At 44.3% G+C, this 17839-nt stretch overlaps 1 protein-coding gene and 1 long non-coding RNA gene across 2 annotated transcripts in view; one reads left to right on the forward strand and one right to left on the reverse strand.

Annotated features, from left to right (window-relative positions):
* Positions 1 to 17839, reverse strand: part of LOC119453723 (AP-1 complex subunit gamma-1-like) — a 112483-nt gene that overhangs the window by 47582 nt on the left and 47062 nt on the right. The window lies entirely within an intron of this gene.
* Positions 14718 to 16583, forward strand: LOC125947411 (uncharacterized). Its single transcript, XR_007468273.1, has 3 exons — positions 14718 to 15507; positions 15694 to 15941; positions 16050 to 16583. It is a non-coding gene; the product is annotated as an uncharacterized LOC125947411 (long non-coding RNA).

Raw genomic sequence — 17839 nt, forward strand, 5'->3', positions numbered from 1 at the left:
TGTGTTGAAGTTTCGCATACAGTGCTTTTACAAGGACAGGAAACCACTTGAATTTGAGTTTAGTACCATTGTTATGGTAGTATTGACTAGGTGCATTATGAGAATTTCCAGCGAAATAAAACACCAAGGAAGGAAGCAAGTGGACAGAAAGACGCTGGCTGAAATTCTTATAATGCACATAATGCAGAACGAACTAGCACAACTTTCAGCTGTAAATGTTAGACTAGCAATGCTCAAGATTTCTGTAACAAACTTATTTCGTCTAGTTAGTTACCGACATGTAATGAACAATAAGAGCACAAAAAGCACAAGCACAAGAGGAGAAAAATCAAGATGTAAGTCAGCCCTGCACTTGCTTGTCTATCATATTCATGCGTATGCGTTGTGCACCTAATAGCAATGGCATTACCTCTACGAACCATGCCAAAAAACAAATCCATTTTTTTCCCCTCCAGTAACCTCTGGGAAAGGAAATGCCTAAAAACTTTCATTCAGCATGCAGCTTCATAATCACTAACAGCGGGATGAGTGGCCACTTATGTCATACAAGCAAATAAATGCTCCACTGCTGCATCTAACAAATGTATGTCCCTGCAAAGCTAAGAACATAGCTCAAGCTACCATGCACAAAAGCAAAAAGCTCATTGCTCAATTCCCAGTCTCACAACACATCACAGATGTCTTTTCTATGCTCCTAGGAACACCTTTAAAGGATGCCTGCAACACCTTTTGAACATGGTAAACTTGCACAGTTGCTAGGCAGTATTATAAATATAATACCATACATGCAGCTGGGGACCTGCAACATCACTGAAAAGACTGCCTGCATTATCTTTAATATTATTAAAAGCTTCACCACTTTTTTACTTTTCTACACAATCAAACACAATGGCTATTGAGCACCTTTCTTCAAGTGTCACAAATAAGCTGTGCCTGTGGAATAGCGTAAAGGCCAGGTCACACGTACACTTGTCAATGCGCGCAAAGTCGCGTCCACACGCCTTGCACTTGCAGTACCTCACGAGGAATGGCAGTTTGCATTGACAAGAGAGATGCAGCAGCGCAAGCTCACTGGGCTCACTCAGAGATGCCTTGGCAGATGCCATTTCGTACATCGTTATTGAGCATTTCAAGATGCTTCAATTTTTATGAACAAAATTGTTCAATTTTTGGAGCTGTTAGATAAGCGCAAAAAGGAAAGAAAAAGCACTTTCTCGCATGAGATAAATCTGCCCCACTAAGAGTTGATTGTACCCCGCTGTAGCTGCGTAGCCAGGCATGCCAACATTAGGCAGCCCGAGCACAGCATATCAGAGAGGAGCCAACTGCCGGGATTGCGCAGTGCTTCGTCATGTACAAACTGTACCACACCATTTCTACGCGCATGGGCGTACGGACGCGAGCTTGTGCACATCAGCAAGCGTACGTGGTTCGGCCTTACAAAACCTTATCATGGATGGATGGATGAATGGATGGGGCTGAACCCTTTAAACCGGGCGGTGGCATACGCCACCTAGCCATGACTATTAACATATTTTGTACTTTGTGGTGGGTGAAATTTCACCCCTGCCTTGATTTTATCCACCAATCAGATAACCTCTGTTTGGTTATTTCTACCCGCTTAAAGTCTATTTTGCCTTCACTGTCCCTAAACCCCAATGCTTTGAAAAAATCAGCCCCGTTGCTTTGCACTGTAGGGTTAAGCCCTTTACAGAAAAGTATGAGGTGTTCAGCCGTTTCCTCTTCTCCACACGCACAGCACAACATGTCTATACCTTGGTACTTGACTCGGTACATCTTAGTCCGCAATACTCCCGTCCTGGCTTCAAACAACAAAGAGCTTCCCCTAGAATTATCGTAGATATTTTCTTTGGCAATTTCTTGCTTGAAAGTTCGGTATGTTCCCTGATGGGGTGGTAGTGCCATCTGGTGGCAGAGAACAATACCACTGCACCAGTACTGCAGCCTCAAAGATGGACAGTGGAACGAGAAGTTGCACAACATGATCTAGAGATTATGACAATACGAAAAAGCTTGATGCAATGATGTGGAAACAACGTTGTAGACATTGTTTCGTGAAAGCATGGTGCATAGCTTTGAGTGCAAGAGCAAGGATGAAAAGGAAAGGAAGGCTACAGAGGTGCGGCAGCAACAGGAATTTCATTGCCATTATGTAACTCCTTTAACACAAGGCATATGCGACATCGCGCTGAAAGGATATGTGAGAAGGTACTGTAGAATGCTAGACATATACCACACCTTTCAAAGAAAGCGTTGCAGGGTCACTTCAATATCTGCACTTCCTTAGCACCAAATAGTGGTCATCACAGTCGAAACTGCTCTTTGTGAACACTACACTGAACAAGTTAATATAAAACATTTTTGCAATAGCAACACCAAGAGTTGTGAGAGTGGGAAATTGTTATGAAAGGACACATGCCAACAAAGCGAGCAGGCATAAAAAAGAAGTTCAGAAGAGGAGCCAGAGAAACAGAAAAGCCCAAGGTGTTAATACAAAAGGACAAGGGAGGAGCAAGTTGTAAAAAGCGGTACCTCGTTGTACTGTTCCCGTCACAATGGCAACGAGAGTTGTTCGGGGATGAAACAGGAGTAAAAACGGGCAAAGGGAGCAAAAGGGAAAAGAAGACACCGCTGTCAGTGGCAGCCCTTTCGTCCCCTTTTAAACTAAACATCTCATTAACTGCTTGCACCACAGTAACCATAAGTAGAGACCCCAAAAGAGGCATGAAAGCAACTTCTAACACCATAAGGAACTACTATCATACACTTCAATGATAATATGCACACAACTTTTCTACGACATTTGCTGTTTCAGAAAAACAGTACTAAAAGAACATGAAAAGGCAAAATATAGAAACTATATGAAAGTTCACAATTTTTGTGTGTGCACGAAATTATACCTGTAAGGCATACATTGTCACTACCCTCCAACATGCTATGGTTAAGCTGAAGGAGCTAAACTGAAAGATTTAAGTTCATAGAATGAAAGGGGCTTTAAAAATAAAATACTGCCAGCAAGTTATGAAATCCAGCACAGAATGGTGCGATTATTTTTGTGATGCTGCTCTCGCTCTGCATAAAAATCCCTCAACATTTCACATACCAGTAGAAGAAACCAATTTTCAACTGCAGGGCCAAAAGTGTCAAAGCAGAGAACATGCCTTGTGATCTCACCCGTGAATAATAACAAGCAGCCTGGCAGAGCCTTTTTTCCTCAGAACTGCTTACTTATTAAGCCAAATTTGAAACACAGCCGCTGCAACATTCAATGCTCATCTCATGAAATTCAGGCTATACACAATACAATCATGCATGATTCTTAAAATAAAACAATGGGTCATACTTATAGTGTTTCCTAAGAATGTCTACATCATATTAAAAAAATTTTTTAAACACATGACATCTGGGCTCAACAGAAAAACATGCATGTGGTGTCACCAACTCGTTAGAAAATGGTGAATTTTTTCAGCAAGGGAGACTAAGGACTGCTTGATGTTGTAAAAGGCTTTGCTGGGCACAGGTGAACTATACGTCAATTGGCAGTGGAAAGCATAACCAAAAGGAAAATGCACATTATACACAGGCAAGGTGACACTTGTAATGACAACACAACTAAAGAAAGCATACCATCTCAGGTTTCTGGACAAAGCCACATCATACAAGGTGGTTGTGCTATTAAATGTGCCATGAATACAAGGTGTTTGTACACATGCCACCAGTGACAACTCAGCTGGTTACTTTTAACCAAATACAATTTTTCTTACCACTATGATGTCAGTAATTTCTGCATATCTAGCTGTTTTCATTGTCATTTTTTTGCGACCAGTTGCCAGAAGAATTATACAGAAATTATACCACTTTTTTGTATTGCCAATGCAGTCGGAGTGCAGACAGCTGTCAGCAGGACTGAGAAAGTGGACTGTAGTGTTTAAAACAACCAGGGTGGTGTAGGTAAAGTGCCACTCAATTCTCGTCATGTTGCTCATATTTTAGTTGCAGCTTTCTTGTCCGCACTTCAAACAAAAAGTCCATTCACTAGCTTATAGAAAAGCCCAATTACTTCGGAACACCTTGCGAGGTTTTTTTAACAAAATGGCAAGGTAAAGGACATTCCAAATATTAATAGTACAGTTAAACCTCGATGTAACAAACTTTATTGTACCGTATTTTCCGGGCTATGAGCCACACCTTTGGATAAGTCGCACCCCCCTAAAACCGCAGTTTTTCTTTAAAAAAAACAAAGAAAAAACAATGTATATAAGTCGCACCGGTGTATAAGACGCACCTGTTTATTCGGTAGGCAATCTTTAAAAACTTTGGTAACTTTTCACTCCATTAATGCGGGTCACGCACAAGCGTATGGGTGCCATTCCTATATAATTGCGATAGCAATGATATGGACACTCCAGGCGCATTTCTGCAGTCGTGGTCACTGCAATGTTCCGTATAAAGTCCAAGGGCGATAACATAGTCCCCGTGCACCGTATGCTGTATGTGTGAGTGAAAGCGTGCGACAGTGAGCCGAAACGCGCACAAGGGAGGAAAGCAGGAAGACAGTGCTGGAGGGAGCGGGAGATGGGTGGCATCGTTCTATAAGACACGTCGACAAAAAATTCAGAAACACGACTTGTACACCGGAAAATATGGCAATGAAATCCCTAATAGAACAAATTTTTTACTTTTCAATATTTTGACAACACTATTAGGCCACTGATCTTTAGCCTCAACAAAAAGTTTATCCGTGATTTTAACATGATGAAATTTTACCACTACTGCAAAAGCAGGCCGAGGCATTAAATGGAAATCGTATATCGGGCACGAGTGCTCAAACGGTTGAATCATGTGCATGACACTCTGCAAATTAGGAGACAGTGGTGCAAGAGCAATGAAAGCTCACTGCCCAAGCGTGTACAGTACATAAGCGTGATGTCCATGTGTGAAACATGCATTCAGAATGGCACGCAGTGGCCGATGCCAACAAGTGCTAGGCCAATGGGTGTGCATCCCGTACACAGACAATTTCTGAAAATTTCTTAAATAATCAGGCCGAAATTTAAGGTATTTCACGTATTAAAATTTTCATGCAATGAAGTGAGTGCTGATTTTTACGACTTTGTTATACACCAAGGTTTAACTGTAGATATGCAAACTTCATGGAAGGTGGCTGGAACTGTACTCAAATATTAAGTGAACATTAAGAGTAGCATGTGTCTGAAATTTAAAAGCTAGTTCAATACCTGTCAACCTGTGAACTTTAAAGTTCTTAAAATTCCTGGACACGACACCGAAGAGGGAGGGAGGGTAGTCGCACAAAGGCTTTTTTCCCCCCCCCCTTCTTCCATGCTTCCCCTGAGCACACGCCTTTTGAGAGATACATACACGCTTTATTAACAATCTTTTACCTTCAGATGCAGCACACAAGCAGCAGCAAACCTAGAAAAGCAGAGACTGACAAGACACAGTTTTTAGATCACAGTGACTTTACCAGTAAATTAGTTGTTGCCGATTTTGCTTGCTTCAGAAACTCGCTCGAAGCAAGTAACCCTTTGGCGTCTTTTCATCATCAAAAAAACTTGCAAAACAAAGTTTGGATCCCGACGAGTGAATCTTTTTTGTGAACAGAATTTATTTTTCATAAATCTTGATGCAACTTCGTAAAGCCGTAAAATGAACCCAAATTTGTAAACTTTACGAATAATTTGGGAGAATTGGCAGGTATGTAGTTTCACTTCAATAACAGCAAAATTGTGAAAATACCAGGTTCATGTCAATTAAATTTATTATGTGGTAGCATGTTGCATACAGAACAGCTGGTTACTCATTTTCATATACAGTAAAACCTCGTTAATTTGAAGTCCACCGAACCGTGAAGAAACTTAAATTAGGCAGATTTTCAAAATACCCGAAAAGATTAAAAAGGCCAGAAAAAGAAGGGCAAAACTGTGCGACACAAGCATGTAATGTTTATTTTCCATGAAGCAGGACTTCTCAAAGTAATAATCATTGATACAAGATTGCTTGGTACGGTAGTTCACTGCACTAATGATCATGATCTCTCTAGCCCCCTAATCATGTGCAGCATCTCATTTACCACCACTACACTTAACAAAGCTGCAGACGATGTTCAAAGACACTTGATAGGACAGAATGTAGCCAACTGCAGTAATAGACTCAAGGTCGGAATGTAGCAAAGACCCTGAAGGTACTTTCGGTGCATTTCACAACGCGACAACAAAAACAGGTTTGTCTCCAGTGAGAGCGCTAACTTTTAAATTGGCTACTGTCAAAGCGGCTACTGTCAATCACTTTATCTTCCACGTTAGCATATGATGTCTGCAACTTTGCGTCCACATTCAAGTAGTTGGCAAAGCCTAGTTGGCCTAGTCCGTCAGTCCAGTCACAGTCTTCATACACTAGCAGGCATGCACACATAACCGTGATTTTTCATGCGGTCGGGAATCGTACACACACAACACACCAGCAGTGGAGAAAATGTGACAACACGCACGACGCAGCCGATATTTACACTGAAAAAAAATAAATAATCAAGCGAAAAAGCCAAGAGCTCTACGTTTATTGATGATGATGATGCCCTGACTCTTCTTTGTAGTTGGTGGAAACACACAAAATTAAAGCGCAATGCCACACAACATAGGCACTTTGCAGAGCTGTACGGCTCATCAGAACCCATATCACAGAATCTAGTGCTTGCTCAATCGATGGTGATCGAATCGCAGCCCCAGCGAAGGCTCTCTTGGGATCCAACCTCGAAGGCCATGCATTTAAGTACTTCAAGCGCCAGAATCAATCAACGTTACTAGATAGAAGCAAGTACAGGAGCTGGAACACGTCATGGCCAACATATTTCTGACACTGCCTCCAAGAAATGCTAAGCCGGAAGCGCATCGCAGCATGCCATTTCGGAGGTCACAGCCGGAAACTATGAATTATTTGGTTGGATGCACACTGGTTTTTCAAATTATCCCATATATTTCACGTTGCAAATTACGAGACTGCACAAATTTAATGAATCAGCCAAATTTTCAAATGAATTGAGATCGAATCATCGAGGTTTTACTGTAATCTGAAAAGCCAAACAAAGAACTGGCTTCTGGCCCCTAGTATAACAAGGAATGCCCACTCGTTTACCATGGCAAGCTGGTCTGCTGATGAAACCGCCTGCCAAAAAGCTGGCCAACTGCAACAGATCCACGAAGAACAACTTAAATAAAATACAATCGACTTCCGTTCTGACGAAACCAGCAGAATTGATTATTATGGTCAAATTAAAGAGGCAGAAAAAAATGCCCAAGCACACCCCTGCTTCATTTGGCAGTAGTACAATCGAACCTCGATAATTCAAGCTCGAAGAGGCCCGAAAATTTGTTGAAATTAAAAGAAGCTCATCTGAATGGTGGACTTGCATGCAGTGCTGCATTATCTGGCGCAAGCACACTGAGCTAGCACAAGTGACGAGTTCCGAAAGTGTGCCTTCACAGCAGCGCCAGTGCATGCTCCTGTTAAACCATACTTCTAGGCACAATGTTCACGCTGTGAAGCTGCACCTCAGATATAAATTTACATATAGCCTGTGCCCCAACTTTACTGCTGCATTTAAAAAATTTTTGTTGTGGGTTATACGTGCCAAAAAATTGTACTTGTAACAGGACATGGGAGCACCAGCCGGCGTGCAGCCGCACTGCCGCGTTAAAAGCGCTGCCGTGCAAGTTGAAGCGTTAGAAGTGCCGCGACATGAAAGTACAATCAGAGGAGCGATTCTTTAGAATTAATCATCAAAAAAGATTACCAGTTCGAATTATCGGGCGTTTTCACACATTTAAATACACATTTTGACAGGACCACAACGCCAGTTTGAATTAAGTGGATTCGAATTAACGAGATTCCACTGTATTTGCCCCATTCTACAACGTCCTTGAACCTATCATGTTCACAGTTTGTACAAGTTCAAAGGAGAAAACTAACGCAGAAATGACAGTAGAGCTAATAAAAGTAGAAATTCAATGCACACCCAATTTTTTTAACAAGTAAAATGTTGCATGCCTCCAATTTTGGAAATAGGAAAAGAGATGAAACCAGCAAAGTTTACCTTCATAGAATGGAAATTTATTTACACTTTATGTCCATAGTCGCCACTATCAGACAGCCCTACATCGCTGTGTATGAATCACGTCATCATCTGTAAGGTCCATTTATTATCCTCGAATACTCCAGGACAATCGAAAACCGGATTGCGGCCAACACCTAGACCACCCACTTGACTAGTTTGCCCTGTGCCGCATACAATTTTTAAGAACACCGAAAACACCTGACATGACTTTGTTGCCAGCTAGCTTAGCATGCAATATAACTTTTGAACAAGCTTTTCCAATTAAAGACTGAAAGTGGCACACAGTCATTGCCATCTCACACGAGAACTTATTTTGTTGCCTTCTTGTGATGACAATGATAAAACTGGCTCTGATGTTAGGCTGTTGTGAACACTGTTTTGTATCCAGCAGCTACGTGACGTCAATTTTTAGAGTAATTTTCTTGGAAAAAAATATCACAGAGTTAGAAACGGGAAAATACAGTATTAGTTCATTTTGAGCTGCTGCTGCTGTTGCTTGAAAATCTTCCTAGGGCAGGCCGAAAATAGGCACTTTCTGCAGGAGATAGCGCGTCTCTGTTAATGCATTCACTGTCTCCAATGACCGTTTACATGGTGAGGATTGGAGTCACCATGTTTAGGTCAGGCACATTTTTGCCAACCAGTCAAGTTCAAATTATCCAGTAAGGGCCAATTTCAGGACTGAAATACAGAACATTTCTCCCATAAAAATGTATGGGCACCAGCCAGGACCTTCAGTCAAGAGAAATTACCTGAAAAATTGAATTATCTGGAGTAGAATGACAGAAAGTTAACTGTACTTGAAACATTTGCTTGCGACTGAGCCAACCACTTGCCTTTAAACAAAGCGTGAAGAGGTATTGCTGCTTTTGTGATCTGTTCATAAATATGAGCAAGACAGTACATTTTTCGAAATAAAAATAAATAACTTATTAGTAGCGGTGTGCCATAACTAGAATATTCGATTTCGAATTGAATAGAAAATGTTTGAATAATTCAATTCGTGAACCGAATATTCAATTTTTCGTATATATCGGTACCTTTGGTGAATGACCTGGATGTGGTCGGTGCTTTGACGGGTGCAATCTTTATCGGTACGAGGTTCGACTATGTCACAACTGTTTAATGCTACGCAAGCAGATGAAACAACAAAAGCAGCATGCGTGGAACGTACAGAAGCATGTGTAAAGATCAGGACGAAAGGCAGGCTGATCGCATCAAATACATGAGTTCACTATTCACGCACAGAAATTCGCGCAGTTTGGAGCTTCCTATCCACATGAGAGTACACATATGAACTTGGCACGCATTCTCACGGTAGTTGGCGGCTGGTCGACCGCAGACCTGAATGCCGCTTCAAGGGCCGTCAATCTAACCCATTCGTGTGATTTTGCAAACAATCACTGATGAGCCACCCACAGAAACATATTAGCAACAAGCTTTCCGTGATGGTTTGCCGCCCGTTATCACATCAGCCGGCGGCAAATTTTCATCAAGGCCACACCATTGGACACACTGTCTACCCCATTTGGCCTAATCGGAGATACGTCGTTGGGTGTCGGTGACTAAGTTACGGTTTCATACCGGATCAAAGCAGATCCATTCATAGCGGTTTTACAATGCTCAGAAAGCCGACAAACCACCTTGCCAATGAAAGCGAGTGCACTGGATGACCGTTGCATGTTCACAGCCACCCTCTTTGCAAAATACCATACAGTGGACCCGGGTTCCGAACGCTGTTCGTAGGCGCACAACGGTCTCTCTTTGTAGCTTCGAGCGACTTGTCATAAGACTAGCTTTGGACGTACATGGCGGGCTCGAAAATATCATGCGAAAGCGCATTGATTCCTGGCTGCGGAAGCATTTACATGGACGGTAAATCGACGCAGACAAAGAAAAAGGGGGGGGGGGGGGGGGAAGAAGGCGGCTATCGCGCGAACGTGCTGTGGGCCCCCCGATTTGAGAACTCCGTACCGTCGACGCCGAACGCGGTCGGCGCGCGTGACGTCGATGGCCACGCGGAGCAGTGTCGAGTGACGTGATGCGCATTCCTGGCTGCAGATGCATTTACACGGACGGCAGACCGACGCAGACAAAAAAAAAGGGGATGGGGAGAAGGGGAACGTCGTCGCGCGAACGTACCGTGGGCCCCTCGATTTGTATACGTACGCCAAACGGCAAAGCCACGAACGAAACCAAGACCATCGTCCGAGAAATCTTCGCGATGGTGTGGGGCCAAAGGTTGCGACGTACCGAAGGCAGTCAATAAAGTGTCAACTTCACAAGAGAATGCATTTCGCGCCACTGTTACAGCATTTTTCAGTACATTGCGGCCGACACCTAACCCAACACGTGTGCCCGGCCGAGCGAAACACTCATTTTGCGGCACGCGTACCATCGCAATGAAGCGGTTTGAATTATCACAATTTCACTGCATATTTATGAGAAAGTCGGAAAGCTTGGCAAGCTTGCGCTTTCCTGGAAGTTTTATTTCCAGAAGTCGGTCAGCCTTGATCTCTTACGCTTCACGGCAAGCAAAGGCGCTACGCGAGGAGTCCCACAGTCCGTTAAAAGAGCCATCGCAATGTCATTGTCGTAGGTTCTGTTAACATTTCTGATGAGGTGAAAAGGATCCATTAGTTTCAAAGCAGTCGCCGGAGTCAGTGTGTCTAGCAGATTGTCATTTTCCCCAGACGACGAGACGTTCGCATCTTGTTGACAACAGCGGCCGCGACGCGGCCGCTCGGGCGCTATCGTGAAAGCAATCTGCGACATGCACAAAGTCAGCGCCCGCGCGGGTCTCATCTTCAAAGCGATCTGCGATGTAAGAAAGTGCAACTAGTGCTGGTAGAGTCGTGTACGCTGTGCTTTCGACATTTAGTTCGCGGTGAAGCGAGAGACTGCATGGAGGTCAATTCGCTCGCTGTTATAGGTGACCTGTAAAAGAGCGAGGGATTATGGGATGTGCCGTCTGCTCGCTGTTTCCGGTTCAAGGAAGCGCAGCCGCTGCCACCGCTTCGCCGTTGAAGCCTATTGATGCGCCTGTAGTCCGGCTTTGACACACTCGAATATTACCCGGTTGCAGGTGCCTAGCAAAACCATAGTTCAGCCGTTGGCTGCTCAAATTCAAGCGTTAAAGGTAAACTCATGTAACTACTGCCTTGCAGCATCCCTTGCTGAGTCAGCTGTGCACAAGCATCAGAGGCATGGCTGCCACTTCCAAAACTGAACCATCAGTGAACAAAAAGAAAATTAACACACAGTCAGGCGGCGATGAGCTAAATAAGGGCCTGCACGGAATGATTCCCCAAGATATTTCTTTCAATAACATTGACTCAAGCAACAATAACTATTTCAGTACTCGCATGAACATATATATAGAGGTATTCTGAAACATGGTTTTAGGTTCAAATTTAAATGGGACACAGTGAGATACATACATAATACTCGTAACCAACTAGCCCACCTTAGTTCCTTGAACACAGATAGAGGTAATGCGCAGCCGTAATATGTCGGCGATACGGCCATTTACCCATCTTGTTGACAAAAAAGCTAAAACTTCTAACTACAGTTAAACCTGCTTATAACGAACCTCCATATAACGAATTCCTGGATATAACGAAGTTTTTCGATTGCCCGCCGTTACTCCATAGAAGCACATGTATTTGAGACCTCTACGTAACAAAGTGGCAGCAGGAGACCCCCTTGATATAACGAATTTTCCCCTCCGACCACCTAGAAATTTCACCCCAAATTTTGTCATTTTTGCGCGAGCAGCAAACGCAAGCACCTTCTCCGGTGCGATGGAATGCGAAGCGAGCACACGTGTGCGTGCGTGCGTGTGCGAGGCGGCTCTACATCCCTCGACCCGGCGATCTTGCCGCCGCGGGCGTGACCTTTCCCCCTCCCTTCATTCAAATCTGATCCTGCCGCTTGCTGCAGCTGGCCTAGCCCGCCAAGCCGGCACTCTCTCCTTTTCCAGCTGATGTTGCCGACGCGCTGGTACACGCTGTGCCACATCAGACTCGATGAGCGCGGACACGCGCTGTCAAATGCTGGCGGCGTGTGGAAGCGCCGCTGGAGAAGCGAGCGAAGTGACCTTCGTGCTGTTGTCTATCGCTTCAACGCAGACTGAGCGCCGAGAACACACAGCACGCAGAAAGCTACGAGCTGCCGACGCACCTACACTGCTAGATTGTGCCCCAACGCAAATCGCTTTCATGATACGGCCTGCGCGACCGCGCGCCGCCCCGCTATCCCTCCCCCCTCGCTCCCTCGCCGATGCCTCGAGCGCAACGGAAGAAGGCACGCTTCCTCCCTGCTTTTCTTGCGCGCGCGGGTCGTCGGCTCCCCTCGCACGTTTTCACTCGCACATACAGCATACGGCGCGTGGCGACTGCGTTACGCCCTTGGACTTTAGGGTACGGCCACGCTAGCGGCAAAAACACGCAGCAAAACACTCAAAAACCGCGGCAAAACCGGCAGGAATCTGGGGTCTTGCGGCGTGCCGCGCAAAATGGGTCCTGCGGCAAATGCCGCGTGTCGCGAGATGAAGAACCAATCAAGAGCGACGAGGGTGACGTCACGGAGCCATCACAACCGGAACGCCGCCGGTCCGCGCCGGGTTTTCAATCGACAATCGTCATCTTTCGCATGAAACAACGAGCGCTCGCGGTGTTGCTCGCCCGTTCGGAGAGCGCGGGAGATCTTATCGCGCTGCCGCGCGGCGGTGGCCTCGCGGCAAGGCGCTGACGCGCGGCAACTTGCCGCTCGCTGCATGACGTACACGTTTTTTCCCGCTAGCGTGGCCGTACCCTTATATACGGAATATCTACGAGCCAAAACCAATTTTAGGGCCACTATGCGTCATGGACACCATCTTTATATAGCAAATACGGATCTCAAGGGCCATACTTTTGCTGGCGGAAACCGAAAATACGTCACAGTCATCGCCCCCGGCACTTTGGGCGGCCAATGCCATCGTCAAGCCACCAAGCCAAGCGACATGAAAAGTCAAAATGGCCGCTCGGGCCGGCGCGGGGTGGCAGTTCTCAACGTATGATGCTGGAACGGACCCACAGTTGCGACGCAACAGCGGGGTTACCAATGCATTGAGTTCTATGGGAGCTGTGCCGGGACCGGTCGAAAACGACGTAAAAGCCGGGAAAACGCAGCCCCCGGGAACGTAACAGCGAGGTTCTACTGTAACACTATACGACGCTACGACGCCATCGTGACGCTCGCTCTTCGTTTCCGGTGCCTCGCGCTTGTGCGAAACGACACGCGTCCACGCATCCGGTACCTGGTGTGACATTCCGAGGATGAGTGCTTCGACGAAAACGGAAAATGGGTGCGCGTTACAATTGAGGGCGCGTTAGAATCGAGTAAATACGGTAAACGTTTATTTTTCGAATTTTCGTGCCGAACCTGCATATAACGAAATCCTATTTATAACGAAGTTTTTCGGGAATTTGTCAATTTCGTTATATCCAGGTTTAACTGTACGTACCACTTGAAATGAACCTCAAGTTTCAACCAAGAAATGCCGTTTCAGCACTTCATTTTCTAATTATGCTAGCTGCGCCATTATACTGACGATATCGGTTGCAGCGACAATCATAGGGCAGTATTTACCAGGCTACTATAGCCATCGCCTCAACACCCGATTTTCTAAGTAATGTTTCTATACGCTTGATAAATTATCGGATACAGATAGCTTTTTCATCTGTCTGACTGACGCGCAGGCAGACGACGTGTCCAAGCAGCGGCAAATGTCATAGAGGTAAACTTGGCAAAAACAAAAAAGGCTGCCGAAACGAAAACCAGAGTTAGTTTATGAATAAAAGCGTATCCTTGCCTTTCTTGACTCGTCATCGTTTTTGTAAGCTGGCTCTCCCACATTCTGTGTTGCAGTGAAGCCCACTGAAATCAGCTGCATGAATGGTACGACATTGCTGGTCGACAAAGCGGACGGAAAGCTTCGCACGACTGACAGTTGAAACCGCGTAGAAAAACGCGCGCCAGGCATGCCGCCAATGACGCCGCGACGTCCGTCGAACCGGAAGCTGCTAGCAGATGGCGCGCCCCACAATTCCCTGCGATTGCTCGTTTTACGGGTCACCTATTGCCGCGCCTTCATACTCCAGCGTGTTGACACAGAGTTTCTGCAGTCATCGAGCGAGATGTGTTCATGTTTACCTGTGTGCGCGTGACACCATGCTCGGTAATTTAGTCAGCGAATGTTTACAAGTTTATACGGTCAATAAATCTACTATCCTTAGTTCTTATAGCTGTCTACTAGTCTGCTGTCGCAATCGATGCTTCGCCTTTCGGGCGAAACCGCGAGATTGTTTCCTTCCTCTTTCTGCCTTGGCGATCATATGTGCCTTCTCCTCAAGAGAGAGAGAAATTTACGCTTCTTCGTTGGCGTAGCCATTTCGACTGGACACAGACCACAGAAAACGCAGCGATAGCAGTGATCCCCTACAGTCTCACGCAGGCGCGTGATGACCATGCGTGGCTATGGACTGCAGTGGCTTAAATCAGTACTTTGAATTTCATTTCGTTTGCGAAAACCTTGTTCAAGCGGACATACGATCGTCACAGCTTTGGAAGTGCCTTCTAATTTCACTACTCGGCAGTTCCAATTTCAATTCAGACCCAGTTTCGTTCTCGAAAAGTTTGCTGAAGCGGAAATACCGAATAAAACGCCTTCGTTATGAAGGGACTTTTTTTTTGTATTACTTTCTATGGGCAGCTGACGGGGAATCGAAAAATCTTCTTTGTGGCAGAAATTTCGCTGTAGCGGTATTTGTTGTAGGGCGATTCGACCGTATAGCAAATGTGAAATGATTGCAATGAGTTCGACTACGAGTCCATTGATACAACTCAGTTTCTGTTAACATTTTTTCTTTTTTTTTATTGTTCATATTTTAACTCTGAAAACAGTATATCTCTTCCTGTTTTCCCATAGAATAATTAGGCCCTTGGGATTGACAGGCCCTGCGTACATGTGAGGACTCTTATCTATTTCGTAGTCTTACTACCACTTGGAGGAATGAGCCTCACCCCCCTCTGCCTTTTTTCAGTGGCTAGCATAGCTATTCGTTCGTAAGGACTCTCGTTAGTGAACCTTTCGACTTCAGTCATCATACTCTACACGCTCACTTAGCAATTTCACGGCTGCGTGTTTTCATCGAGCATCTGTGGCACTTGTTACCACGACAAAGACAAGTCCCTTTGTTAAAAGGCTGGCTCTAGACATCCCTTCTTCAACCAATGCTGTTTTTTTCCACATTAATTGAATAAAGAAGCGGCGACATGCAACGAGAGCGGGGTGCAGCTAGCAAAGCAATTAAGTTATGGGGTTTTACGTGCCAAAACCATGATATGATTATGAGGCACGCCATAGTGGGGGGACTCCGGAAATTTGGACCACCTGGGGTTCTTTAACGTGCGCCTAAATCTAAGTACACGGGTGTTTTTGCATTTCGCCCCCATCGAAATGCGGCCACTGCGGCCGGGATGATGAGCAAAGCGATAAGCAAAGGAGATGGGCATGACCACCAGTGAAACTTCACCTTGCTCTGGTAGGAAAATGACAAGTGCTGGCGTCAGCGGAGAAACTTGACATGGGCTTGTCTATACTTTCTATGCAATAGAAGATCGCCATAAAGCATAATATGACCCACTATTAAACTGAAAATTTCATAGATATTTAGGACAACTTGGCTATTTCTTCAGCTTCAGAGGGAAAAAAGCACATATTTATTTGACAGTAATAATAGTAGCAGTAAACTTTATTTAGAACAAAAAAAAATATTTTCCAGACCTTCATAAATGAAGTGGGTGTTATTGTTGCTCGCATACTAATTTGGTGTTCCGTTTAATAAGAGTAGAGCACACTATGCTTCTCGATTCATAGGTACCTAAGTTGCTGATAGTAAGATTCTTGTAAAGTGATTAGCCTCCTGAGCATGTACAGCACTACTTTTTGCACATAATTCGAAGCATAAAGGTTTGTGTTCAATTTTCTGATATTCCATATTTGATTCGATATGCAGATTCTTTTCTTGATTCCATATTCGATTCGATATTTAGTATTCGGTATTCGCACACCCCTACTTATTAGACCTTGTGCCTTCTACCATAAGCAGAAAATAATCATGTGTATTTGCCATAATTCTCAAAACATCACTTCAGATGGTACACAAGCAGTTGAGTTTCTGAAGTTTCCTCGCTTGCACAAACAATACCTAGCACAGCTTCTGTAAGACAATTTTTAGCTATGAAAGACTGCTAAGCAAACACACGTGTGACATAAATTGTACCTTGGTGCTATTTGGCCATCCCTGGCTCGTGCGCCAATAAACACCATATATCATCATCATCATCATCCTGTAACTTGTAGAAAAAAGTAGATTTCTTATTTATTCTCAACGACATAAATTGTACCTTGGTGCTATTTGGCCATCCCTGGCTCGTGCGCCAATAAACACCCTATATCATCATCATCATCATCATCATCATCCTGTAAGTTGTAGAAAAAAGTAGACTTCTTATTTATTCTCAACATTATTTCTCCTTATTTTCAGTCATGTAGTTAACTATTTTAACAAGAAATACGAGTGTAGGCTCAAACAAGGATCAAAGTGAAGGCAACATAAGGTTCTGTAGGGTTTTTTTTAGGTCGCCGTGTAGGGTTTTTTTGAGGAGGTGTTTGGTAACACTGGTGTGCCAATGCCTTCGCCAGCCCGTTCATCTCATACACGTTTCATACAATAATTACTAGAGGGAACTCTGGCTCTAGTGTCTACGGGAGCTGCAAGCGGGGCATGAGAATGATGGTTGTTAGTAGGTAGATTTGCCTAAACATCGTCCTTCTGGCTACAAATGGCTTTGCGAGTTAGTGAACTCATCATTTTCAACTAAGTACTGTGTTATAAATAATTAAATAAACATTACAATTGTCTGACGGCAGCATTCAAACAAAGGACCTCTAGCACAGGAGCCCAATATTATAATTATTACACCATGGGCAAATGCATCGACAAGTGCCACAGAACACCTTGAAGCATTTCTCATGGGCAAGCCGGCGCGTTTCAATTTGGCCACCTCAGTAGGCTGAACCACTGCATTAGTAGCAATTATGCATATTTGCAGAGCCTTTTGCATTTAGAAAAGCATAAATTGCTTCAAAATTTAGGACAATGAAGGCCAATAAAGCATAATAAACAAAGCCACAAGTACGTCTCAATACACAAGCACGAAAATCAGACAGATCCATGTACTAACCATCACTCCAATGGTGGCTAACGATCGCAGCATCACAGTTCACTTTAGTAAATATTATAGGAAACTGTATGGTTCGTCTAGTCAGCAGATCACATCATGGCACACTCATAATTACATTAAGTACTATGCACTAACGGTACGAGGCAATTCATTAATGTCCCAAAGCTTCACAGTGTTGCCATAGAAAGGGTTGCCAAAGTAGGGGATCTGGTTTAATTTTGGCCGCCTGGGTATTACACATCATCTTCTCAGAGGATAAGTATGAAGATATGCAACTACAGTAAAACCTTGTTAATTTGAAAAATTGCATAATTCGGACTCGTCCTCTGGTCTCGGCAGGCGTATGCATTATTTAGTGCAATCAAACTCGCGTTAATTTAAACATATTTGGCTGCA

The sequence above is a fragment of the Dermacentor silvarum genome, chromosome 1 (genome assembly GCF_013339745.2).
Source record: "Dermacentor silvarum isolate Dsil-2018 chromosome 1, BIME_Dsil_1.4, whole genome shotgun sequence".
Lineage (NCBI taxonomy): Eukaryota > Metazoa > Arthropoda > Arachnida > Ixodida > Ixodidae > Dermacentor > Dermacentor silvarum.